Source organism: Narcine bancroftii, chromosome 3, assembly GCF_036971445.1.
Source record: "Narcine bancroftii isolate sNarBan1 chromosome 3, sNarBan1.hap1, whole genome shotgun sequence".
Taxonomy (NCBI): Eukaryota; Metazoa; Chordata; class Chondrichthyes; order Torpediniformes; family Narcinidae; genus Narcine; species Narcine bancroftii.
This window is the reverse complement of record NC_091471.1, coordinates 292,335,789-292,346,708: the sequence shown is the minus strand read 5'-3', so window position 1 is coordinate 292,346,708 and position 10,920 is coordinate 292,335,789.

The following is a 10,920-nucleotide window of genomic DNA, read 5'->3' as shown; positions in this document are numbered from 1 at the left end:
ATCAGAGGTGGCGAATCAAAGGCGGTGAAACAGAGATGGGGAATCAGGGCAGGGAATCAGAGGCAGGGAATCAGAGCTGGGGAAACAGAGGCGGGGAATCAGATATGGGGAATCAGAGGTGGGGAATCAGGGGCGGGGAATCAGTGGCAGGGAATCAGAGCTGGGGAATCAGAGGTGGGGAATCAGAGCTGGGGAAACAGAGGCGGGGAATCAGATATGGGGAATCAGAGGTGGGGAATCAGGGGCGGGGAATCAGTGGCAGGGAATCAGAGGCCGGGAATAAAAGGCGGGGAATCAGAGCTGGGGATTCAGAGGCGGGGAATCAGAGTTGGGGAATCAGAGGAGGGGAATCAGATATGGGGAAACAGAGGCCGGGATTCAGAGGCAGGGAAACAGAGGCGGGGAATCAGATATGGGGAATCAGAGGTGGGGAATTAGAGGTTGCGAATCAGAGGCGGGGAATCAGAGGCGGGGAATCAGAGGCAGGGAATCGGATGTGCGGAATCAGAGATGGGGAATCAGAGGTGGGGATTCAGAGGTGGTGAATCAGAGAAGGGGAATCAGAGGCTGGGAATCAGAGGCAGGGAATCGGACGCAGGGAATCAGAGGCGGGGTATCATAGCTGGCGAATTAGAGGAGGGGAATCAGAGTTGGGGAATCAGAGGCGGGGAATCAGATATGGGGAAACAGAGGCGGGGAATCAGAGGCGGGGAAACAGAGGCGGGGAATCAGATATGGGGAATCAGAGGTGGGGAATCAGGGGCAGGGAATCAGTGGCAGGGAATCAGACGCGGGGAATCAGAGGCGGGGTATCAGAGGCAGGGAATCAGACACGGGGAATCAGAGGCGGGGAATCAGAGATGGGGAATCAGAGGCGGAGAATCAGAGGCAGGGAATCGGATGCCGGAAATCAGAGGCGGGAAATCAGAGCTGGGGAATCAGAGGCGGGGAATCAGAGTTTGGGAATCAGAGGCGGCGAATAAGATATGGGGAAATAGAGGCGGGGAATCAGATATGGGGAATCAGAGGCGGGGAATCAGATATGGGGAATCAGAGGCTGGGAATCAGAGGGGGGAAACAGAGGCGGGGAATAAGATATGGGGAATCAGAGGTGGGGAATCAGGGGCGGTTAATCAGTGGCAGGGAATCAGAGGCGGGGAATCAGAGGCGGGGATTCAGAGGCAGGGAATCAGACACGGGGAATCAGAGGTGGGGAATCAGAGATGGGGAATCAGAGGCGGGGAATCAGAGGCAGGGAATCCGAAATGGGGAATCAGAGGCGGGGAAACAGCGGCGGGGAATCAGATATGGGGAATCAGAGGTTGCGAATCAAAGGCGGTGAAACAGAGATGGGGAATCAGGGCAGGGAATCAGAGGCAGGGAATCAGAGCTAAGGGAAACAGAGGCGGGAAATCAGATATGGGGAATCAGAGGTGGGGAATCAGGGGCGGGGATTCAGTGGCAGGGAATCAGAGCTGGGGAATCAGAGCTGGGGAATCAGAGCTGGGGAAACAGAGGCGGGGAATCAGATATGGGGAATCAGAGGTGGGGAATCAGGGGCGGGGAATCAGTGGCAGGTAATCAGAGGCCGGGAATAAAAGGCGGGGAATCAGAGCTGGGGAATCAGAGGCGGGGAATCAGAGTTGGGGAATCAGAGGATGGGAATCAGATATGGGGAAACAGAGGCCGGGAATCAGAGGCAGGGAAACAGAGGCGGGGAATCAGATATGGGGAATCAGAGGTGGGGAATTAGAGGTTGCGAATCAGAGGCGGGGAATCAGAGGCGGGGAATCAGAGGCAGGGAATCGGATGTGCGGAATCAGAGATGGGGAATCAGAGGTGGGGATTCAGAGGTGGTGAATCAGAGAAGGGGAATCAGAGGCTGGGAATCAGAGGCAGGGAATCAGACGCAGGGAATATGAGGCGGGGATTCATAGCTGGCGAATTCGAGGAGGGGAATCAGAGTTGGGGAATCAGAGGCGGGGAATCAGATATGGGGAAACAGAGGCGGGGAATCAGAGGCGGGGAATCAGAGGCGGGGAATCAGATATGGGGAATCAGAGGTGGGGAATCAGGGGCAGGGAATCAGAGGCAGGTAATCAGACACGGGGAATCAGAGGCGGGGAATCAGAGATGGGGAATCAGAGGCAGGGAATCAGAGGCAGGGAATCGGATGCCGGAAATCAGAGGCGGGAAATCAGAGCTGGGGAATCAGAGGCGGGGAATCAGAGTTGGGGAATCAGAGGCGGCGAATAAGATATGGGGAAATAGAGGCGGGGAATCAGATATGGGGAATCAGAGGCGGGGAATCAGATATGGGGAATCAGAGTCTGGGAATCACAGGGGGGGAAACAGAGGCGGGGAATAAGATATGGGGAATCAGAGGTGGGGAATCAGGGGCGGGTAATCAGTGGCAGGGAATCAGAGGCGGGGAATCAGAGGCGGGGATTCAGAGGCAGGGAATCAGACACGGGTAATCAGAGGTGGGGAATCAGAGATGGGGAATCAGAGGCGGGGAATCAGAGGCAGGGAATCAGACGCGGGGAATCAGAGGCGGGGAATCAGAGCTGGGGAATCAGAGGTGGGGAATCAGAGTCGGGGAATCAGAGGCAGGGAATCGGATGTGCGGAATCAGAGATGGGGAATCAGAGGCGGTGAATCAGAGATGGGGAATCAGAGGCGGGGAATCAGAGGCAGGAAATCAGACACGGGGATTCAGAGGCTGGGAATCAGACGGGGGGAATCAAAGGCGGGGAATCAGAGCTGGTGAATCAGAGGCAGGGAATCAGAGTTGTGGATTCAGAGGCGGGGAATCAGACATGGGGAAACAGAGGCGGGGAATCAGAGGCGGGCAAACAGAGGCGGGGAATTAGATATGGGGAATCAGAGGTGGGGAATCAGAGGTTGTGAATCAGAGATGGAGAATCACAGGCGGGGAATCAGAGGCAGGGAATAGAACGCGGGGAATCAGAGGCAGGGAATCAGAGCTGGGGAATCAGAGGCGGGGAATCAGATATGGGGAAACAGAGGCGGGGAATCAGAGGCGGGGAAACAGAGGCGGGGAATCAGACATGGGGAATCGGATGCGGAGAATCAGAGGTGGGGAATCAGAGCTGGGGAATCAGAGGCGGGGAATCAGAGGCCGGGAATCAGATGCTGGGAATAAGAGGCCGGGAATCAGAGGTGGGGAATCAGAGTCCGGGAATCAGAGATGGGGATTCAGAGGCGGGGAATGAGATATGGAGAATCAGAGGCGGGGAATCAGAGGCGGGGAAACAGAGGTGGGGAATCAGATATGGGGAATCAGAGGTGGCGAATCAAAGGTGGTGAATCAGAGATGGGGAAACAGAGGCGGGGAATCAGAGGTGGGTAAACAGAGGTGGGGAATCACATATGGGGAATCAGAGGCGGGGAAACAGAGGCAGGGAATCCGATATGGGGAATCAGAGGCGGGGAATCAGAGGTGGGGAATCATAGGCAGGGAATCGGATGTGCGGAATCAGAGATGGGGAATCAGAGGCCGGGAATCAGAGGTGGTGAATCAGAGATGGGGAATCAGAGGCGGTGAATCAGAGGTGCGCAATCAGAGGCGGGGAATCAGATATGGGGAATCAGAGGCGGGGAATCAGAGGCGGGGAAACAGAGGCGGGGAATCAGATATGGGGAATCAGAGGTGGGGCATCAGAGGTTGTGAATCACAGATGGGGAATCAGAGGCGGGGAATCAGAGGCAGGGAATCAGACGCGGGGAATCAGAGCCGGGGATTCAAAGCTGGGGAATCAGAGGCGGGGAATCAGAGTTGGGGAATCAGAGGACGGGAATCAGATATGGGGAAACAGAGGCCGGGAATCTGAGGCAGGGAAACAGAGGCGGGGAATCAGATATGGGGAATCAGAGGTGGGGAATTAGAGGTTGCGAATCAGAGGCGGGGAATCAGAGGCGGGGAATCAGAGGCAGGGAATCGGATGTGCGGAATCAGAGATGGGGAATCAGAGGTGGGGATTCAGAGGTGGTGAATCAGAGAAGGGGAATCAGAGGCTGGGAATCAGAGGCAGGGAATCAGACGCAGGGAATCAGAGGCGGGGAATCATAGCTGGCGTATTAGAGGAGGGGAATCAGAGTTGGGGAATCAGAGGCGGGGAATCAGATATGGGGAAACAGAGGCGGGGAATCAGAGGCGGGGAAACAGAGGCGGGGAATCAGATATGGGGAATCATAGGTGGGGAATCAGGGGCAGGGAATCAGTGGCAGGGAATCAGACGCGGGGAATCAGAGGCGGGGAATCAGAGGCAGGTAATCAGACACGGGGAATCAGAGGCGGGGAATCAGAGATGGGGAATCAGAGGCGGGGAATCAGAGGCAGGGAATCGGATGCCGGAAATCAGAGGCGGGAAATCAGAGCTGGGGAATCAGAGGCGGGGAATCAGAGTTGGGGAATCAGAGGTGGCGAATAAGATATGGGGAAATAGAGGCGGGGAATCAGAGGCGGGGAAACAGAGGCGGGGAATCAGACATGGGGAATCGGATGCGGGGAATCAGAGGCGGGGAATCAGAGCTGGGGAATCAGAGGCGGGGAATCAGAGTTGGGGCATCAGAGGTGGGGAATTAGATATGGGGAAACAGAGGTGGGGAATCAGAGGCGGGGAATCAGAGGCAGGGAATAGAACGCGGGGAATCAGAGGCAGGGAATCAGAGCTGGGGAATCAGAGGCGGGGAATCAGATATGGGGAATCAGAGGTGGCGAATCAAAGGCGGTGAAACAGAGATGGGGAATCAGGGCAGGGAATCAGAGGCAGGGAATCAGAGCTGGGGAAACAGAGGCGGGGAATCAGATATGGGGAATCAGAGGTGGGGAATCAGGGGCGGGGAATCAGTGGCAGGGAATCAGAGCTGGGGAATCAGAGGTGGGGAATCAGAGCTGGGGAAACAGAGGCGGGGAATCAGATATGGGGAATCAGAGGTGGGGAATCAGGGGCGGGGAATCAGTGGCAGGGAATCAGAGGCCGGGAATAAAAGGCGGGGAATCAGAGCTGGGGATTCGGAGGCGGGGAATCAGAGTTGGGGAATCAGAGGAGGGGAATCAGATATGGGGAAACAGAGGCCGGGATTCAGAGGCAGGGAAACAGAGGCGGGGAATCAGATATGGGGAATCAGAGGTGGGGAATTAGAGGTTGCGAATCAGAGGCGGGGAATCAGAGGCGGGGAATCAGAGGCAGGGAATCGGATGTGCGGAATCAGAGATGGGGAATCAGAGGTGGGGATTCAGAGGTGGTGAATCAGAGAAGGGGAATCAGAGGCTGGGAATCAGAGGCAGGGAATCGGATGCCGGGAATCAGAGGCGGGAAATCAGAGCTGGGGAATCAGAGGCGGGGAATCAGAGTTGGGGATTCAGAGGCAGGGAATCAGACGGGGGGAATCAAAGGCGGGGAATCAGAGCTGGTGAATCAGAGGCAGGGAATCAGAGTTGGGGATTCAGAGGCGGGGAATCAGATATGGGGAAACAGAGGCGGGGAATCAGAGGCGGGCAAACAGAGGCGGGGAATTAGATATGGGGAATCAGAGGTGGGGAATCAGAGGTGGTGAATCAGAGATGGGGAATCACAGGCGGGGAATCAGAGGCAGGGAATGGAACGCGGGGAATCAGAGGCAGGGAATCAGAGCTGGGGAATCAGAGGCGGGGAATCAGATATGGGGAAACAGAGGCGGGGAATCAGAGGCTGGGAAACAGAGGCGGGGAATCAGACATGGGGAATCAGATGCAGGGAATCAGAGGTGGGGAATCAGAGCTGGGGAATCAGAGGCGGGGAATCAGAGTTGGGGCATCAGAGGTGGGGAATTAGATATGGGGAAACAGAGGCGGGGAATCAGAGGCGGGGAAACAGAGGCGGGGAATCAGATATGGGGAATCAGAGGTGGGGAATCAGAGGCAGGGAATCAGATGTGCGGAATCAGAGATGGGGAATCAGAGGCAGGGAATCAGAATCAGAAGCGGGGAATCAGATATGGGGAATCAGAGGTGGGGAATCAGAGGCAGGGAATCAGAGGTGTGGAATCAGAGGTTGGGAATCAGAGGCAGGGAATCAGAGGCGGGGAAACAGAGGCGGGGAATCAGATATGGGGAATCAGAGGTGGCGAATCAAAGGCGGTGAAACAGAGATGGGGAATCAGGGCAGGGAATCAGAGGCAGGGAATCAGAGCTGGGGAAACAGAGGCGGGGAATCAGATATGGGGAATCAGAGGTGGGGAATCAGGGGCGGGGAATCAGTGGCAGGGAATCAGAGCTGGGGAATCAGAGGTGGGGAATCAGAGCTGGGGAAACAGAGGCGGGGAATCAGATATGGGGAATCAGAGGTGGGGAATCAGGGGCGGGGAATCAGTGGCAGGGAATCAGAGGCCGGGAATAAAAGGCGGGGAATCAGAGCTGGGGATTCAGAGGCGGGGAATCAGAGTTGGGGAATCAGAGGAGGGGAATCAGATATGGGGAAACAGAGGCCGGGATTCAGAGGCAGGGAAACAGAGGCGGGGAATCAGATATGGGGAATCAGAGGTGGGGAATTAGAGGTTGCGAATCAGAGGCGGGGAATCAGAGGCGGGGAATCAGAGGCAGGGTATCGGATGTGCGGAATCAGAGATGGGGAATCAGAGGTGGGGATTCAGAGGTGGTGAATCAGAGAAGGGGAATCAGAGGCTGGGAATCAGAGGCAGGGAATCGGACGCAGGGAATCAGAGGCGGGGAATCATAGCTGGCGAATTAGAGGAGGGGAATCAGAGTTGGGGAATCAGAGGCGGGGAATCAGATATGGGGAAACAGAGGCGGGGAATCAGAGGCGGGGAAACAGAGGCGGGGAATCAGATATGGGGAATCAGAGGTGGGGAATCAGGGGCAGGGAATCAGTGGCAGGGAATCAGACGCGGGGAATCAGAGGCGGGGTATCAGAGGCAGGGAATCAGACACGGGGAATCAGAGGCGGGGAATCAGAGATGGGGAATCAGAGGCGGAGAATCAGAGGCAGGGAATCGGATGCCGGAAATCAGAGGCGGGAAATCAGAGCTGGGGAATCAGAGGCGGGGAATCAGAGTTGGGGAATCAGAGGCGGCGAATAAGATATGGGGAAATAGAGGCGGGGAATCAGATATGGGGAATCAGAGGCGTGGAATCAGATATGGGGAATCAGAGGCTGGGAATCAGAGGGGGGAAACAGAGGCGGGGAATAAGATATGGGGAATCAGAGGTGGGGAATCAGGGGCGGGTAATCAGTGGCAGGGAATCAGAGGCGGGGAATCAGAGGCGGGGATTCAGAGGCAGGGAATCAGACACGGGGAATCAGAGGTGGGGAATCAGAGATGGGGAATCAGAGGCGGGGAATCAGAGGCAGGGAATCCGAAATGGGGAATCAGAGGCGGGGAAACAGCGGCGGGGAATCAGATATGGGGAATCAGAGGTTGCGAATCAAAGGCGGTGAAACAGAGATGGGGAATCAGGGCAGGGAATCAGAGGCAGGGAATCAGAGCTAAGGGAAACAGAGGCGGGAAATCAGATATGGGGTATCAGAGGTGGGGAATCAGGGGCGGGGATTCAGTGGCAGGGAATCAGAGCTGGGGAATCAGAGCTGGGGAATCAGAGCTGGGGAAACAGAGGCGGGGAATCAGATATGGGGAATCAGAGGTGGGGAATCAGGGGCGGGGAATCAGTGGCAGGTAATCAGAGGCCGGGAATAAAAGGCGGGGAATCAGAGCTGGGGAATCAGAGGCGGGGAATCAGAGTTGGGGAATCAGAGGATGGGAATCAGATATGGGGAAACAGAGGCCGGGAATCAGAGGCAGGGAAACAGAGGCGGGGAATCAGATATGGGGAATCAGAGGTGGGGAATTAGAGGTTGCGAATCAGAGGCGGGGAATCAGAGGCGGGGAATCAGAGGCAGGGAATCGGATGTGCGGAATCAGAGATGGGGAATCAGAGGTGGGGATTCAGAGGTGGTGAATCAGAGAAGGGGAATCAGAGGCTGGGAATCAGAGGCAGGGAATCAGACGCAGGGAATATGAGGCGGGGATTCATAGCTGGCGAATTCGAGGAGGGGAATCAGAGTTGGGGAATCAGAGGCGGGGAATCAGATATGGGGAAACAGAGGCGGGGAATCAGAGGCGGGGAATCAGAGGCGGGGAATCAGATATGGGGAATCAGAGGTGGGGAATCAGGGGCAGGGAATCAGAGGCAGGTAATCAGACACGGGGAATCAGAGGCGGGGAATCAGAGATGGGGAATCAGAGGCAGGGAATCAGAGGCAGGGAATCGGATGCCGGAAATCAGAGGCGGGAAATCAGAGCTGGGGAATCAGAGGCGGGGAATCAGAGTTGGGGAATCAGAGGCGGCGAATAAGATATGGGGAAATAGAGGCGGGGAATCAGATATGGGGAATCAGAGGCGGGGAATCAGATATGGGGAATCAGAGTCTGGGAATCACAGGGGGGGAAACAGAGGCGGGGAATAAGATATGGGGAATCAGAGGTGGGGAATCAGGGGCGGGTAATCAGTGGCAGGGAATCAGAGGCGGGGAATCAGAGGCGGGGATTCAGAGGCAGGGAATCAGACACGGGTAATCAGAGGTGGGGAATCAGAGATGGGGAATCAGAGGCGGGGAATCAGAGGCAGGGAATCAGACGCGGGGAATCAGAGGCGGGGAATCAGAGCTGGGGAATCAGAGGTGGGGAATCAGAGTCGGGGAATCAGAGGCAGGGAATCGGATGTGCGGAATCAGAGATGGGGAATCAGAGGCGGTGAATCAGAGATGGGGAATCAGAGGCGGGGAATCAGAGGCAGGAAATCAGACACGGGGATTCAGAGGCTGGGAATCAGACGGGGGGAATCAAAGGCGGGGAATCAGAGCTGGTGAATCAGAGGCAGGGAATCAGAGTTGTGGATTCAGAGGCGGGGAATCAGACATGGGGAAACAGAGGCGGGGAATCAGAGGCGGGCAAACAGAGGCGGGGAATTAGATATGGGGAATCAGAGGTGGGGAATCAGAGGTTGTGAATCAGAGATGGAGAATCACAGGCGGGGAATCAGAGGCAGGGAATAGAACGCGGGGAATCAGAGGCAGGGAATCAGAGCTGGGGAATCAGAGGCGGGGAATCAGATATGGGGAAACAGAGGCGGGGAATCAGAGGCGGGGAAACAGAGGCGGGGAATCAGACATGGGGAATCGGATGCGGAGAATCAGAGGTGGGGAATCAGAGCTGGGGAATCAGAGGCGGGGAATCAGAGGCCGGGAATCAGATGCTGGGAATAAGAGGCCGGGAATCAGAGGTGGGGAATCAGAGTCCGGGAATCAGAGATGGGGATTCAGAGGCGGGGAATGAGATATGGAGAATCAGAGGCGGGGAATCAGAGGCGGGGAAACAGAGGTGGGGAATCAGATATGGGGAATCAGAGGTGGCGAATCAAAGGTGGTGAATCAGAGATGGGGAAACAGAGGCGGGGAATCAGAGGTGGGTAAACAGAGGTGGGGAATCACATATGGGGAATCAGAGGCGGGGAAACAGAGGCAGGGAATCCGATATGGGGAATCAGAGGCGGGGAATCAGAGGTGGGGAATCATAGGCAGGGAATCGGATGTGCGGAATCAGAGATGGGGAATCAGAGGCCGGGAATCAGAGGTGGTGAATCAGAGATGGGGAATCAGAGGCGGTGAATCAGAGGTGCGCAATCAGAGGCGGGGAATCAGATATGGGGAATCAGAGGCGGGGAATCAGAGGCGGGGAAACAGAGGCGGGGAATCAGATATGGGGAATCAGAGGTGGGGCATCAGAGGTTGTGAATCACAGATGGGGAATCAGAGGCGGGGAATCAGAGGCAGGGAATCGGATGTGCGGAATCAGAGATGGGGAATCAGAGGTGGGGATTCAGAGGTGGTGAATCAGAGAAGGGGAATCAGAGGCTGGGAATCAGAGGCAGGGAATCAGACGCAGGGAATCAGAGGCGGGGAATCATAGCTGGCGTATTAGAGGAGGGGAATCAGAGTTGGGGAATCAGAGGCGGGGAATCAGATATGGGGAAACAGAGGCGGGGAATCAGAGGCGGGGAAACAGAGGCGGGGAATCAGATATGGGGAATCAGAGGTGGGGAATCAGGGGCAGGGAATCAGTGGCAGGGAATCAGACGCGGGGAATCAGAGGCGGGGAATCAGAGGCAGGTAATCAGACACGGGGAATCAGAGGAGGGGAATCAGAGATGGGGAATCAGAGGCGGGGAATCAGAGGCAGGGAATCGGATGCCGGAAATCAGAGGCGGGAAATCAGAGCTGGGGAATCAGAGGCGGGGAATCAGAGTTGGGGAATCAGAGGTGGCGAATAAGATATGGGGAAATAGAGGCGGGGAATCAGAGGCGGGGAAACAGAGGCGGGGAATCAGACATGGGGAATCGGATGCGGGGAATCAGAGGCGGGGATTCAGAGCTGGGGAATCAGAGGCGGGGAATCAGAGTTGGGGCATCAGAGGTGGGGAATTAGATATGGGGAAACAGAGGTGGGGAATCAGAGGCGGGGAATCAGAGGCAGGGAATCAGAGCTGGGGAATCAGAGGCGGGGAATCAGATATGGGGAAACAGAGGTGGGGAATCAGAGTCGGGGAAACAGAGGCGGGGAATCAGACATGGGGAATCGGATGCGGGGAATCAGAGGCGGGGAATCAGAGCTGGGGAATCAGAGGCGGGGAATCAGAGTTGGGGCATCAGAGGTGGGGAATTAGATATGGGGAAACAGAGGTGGGGAATCAGAGGCGGGGCAACAGAGGCGGGGAATCAGATATGGGGAATCAGAGGTGGGGAATCAGAGGCAGGGAATCAGATGTGCGGAATCAGAGATGGGGAATCAGAGGCAGGGTATCAGAATCAGAAGCGGGGAATCAGAGGCCGGGAATCAGAG